Below are 1,438 nucleotides of genomic sequence, written 5' to 3'. Positions count from 1 at the left end.
TTCCAGCTTAGTATAAATAGAATAGTTTTCGATTTTTAGGGTAACTAGTTATTATCAGACATTAGCTGCGCTCGTGAGAAGCTATTTTGTAGCCATTTTGGGCCTTTTAACGTAGATTTAGCAATCGAATCATTATCCTTACTTCAGTAATTTAATATTATGTCTTTCTCTTCATCTATTTCTTTGATTTTATCTTCAAGCATGAGTAGCTAAACCCATTAGCTATGGTTGTGGCTCAACCCTAGTGTGGGTAATTGATGGTTGTTGTGATTTAAGGTTAGATTGATTATGGGTGTTTGTTATTTGGGTCAATTTTATGGTTTAATTTAGGAATTAGTGGTTGCAAACACTAGTTTGTGCTAAGTTGACTTGGCTCTTCTTGAGAAAGAGAGCCTAAGTCTCCAAAATTGACTCAACAAGGAATTGGTATGGACTGAAGAGATTTGATAGTCCCAATTAAAGGGTTAAACCTCGAGAGAGTAATTACCCGACTTGAACCCTAGTTGTTCGGGCAAACATGCATACCCAATTGGTCTCGAGAGAGTTAATTGGACAAAATCACTCTATCTACCGAGAGGTGTAGAGTGGGTAGTATTGAGCAATGGTTATAACATATTTCCCCAATCATGTTAATCGTGCCTTAGATGCAATTACCCGTCAATTAGCCACCTAGGTGAAGGTCACTACCCTAGTGCCTTTTAAACCATTAGATACAATTTGTAGCAATTTACTCTTAGTATAGTTTAGTTGTAATTATAATTTGTAGTTTGATCATAGTAGAATATAAACAAAAACCCAAAAATGAATAGAAGTCCAATTAAGAGCATACACGTAATCCTAAGCTAAATAGATACTCGACTCCAATCCTAGCTCTATATGGATTCGATCCCGACCCACAAATCGGGTAAAAGCTATTGCGACCCTCTCTCGCTACTTTTTAGTGGTGCTGAGTTGGCAGTGATCAACTTTTTGGCGCCGTTGCCGGGGAGCTAACGGTTTTGGCTATCTACTTAGTTAGTTTTGTGTGTTGTTCTTCTTTCCTTCTTTGTTACTAATTTGCGTGTGTGATTACTACAGGTACCAAATGGATTTAAATGCTAATGACCCTCTCTGAAATGTGTTTGCGGGGGAGGAGGTTGATGAAGTTGGAGAGGATGAGGTGCCTCTTGTACCTCTAGGACCACGACAAGGCCTCTAGGCCAATGCTAATGAAAATGTTCCAGACCCTCCTCCGCCACCTCCAAGAGCGGTTCCGCGGGTTTTATCGAACCAGGGCTATGCGAGTGCTATTGTTCCACCAAGAATTCGGGCGGGCAATTTTCAGACATGTTGGGGTAGCAAGCAGACGAATGTGTCCGAAGATTCTCTTAGGTTGAGACTTTTCCCCTTCTCACTTCGGGGAAAGGCATTGGATTGGCTAGAGAGACTCCCCAATCAT

This window comes from Nicotiana attenuata, unplaced genomic scaffold (assembly GCF_001879085.1).
Source record: "Nicotiana attenuata strain UT unplaced genomic scaffold, NIATTr2, whole genome shotgun sequence".
NCBI classification, from domain to species: Eukaryota; Viridiplantae; Streptophyta; class Magnoliopsida; order Solanales; family Solanaceae; genus Nicotiana; species Nicotiana attenuata.
This window is presented reverse-complemented; position numbering follows the sequence as displayed.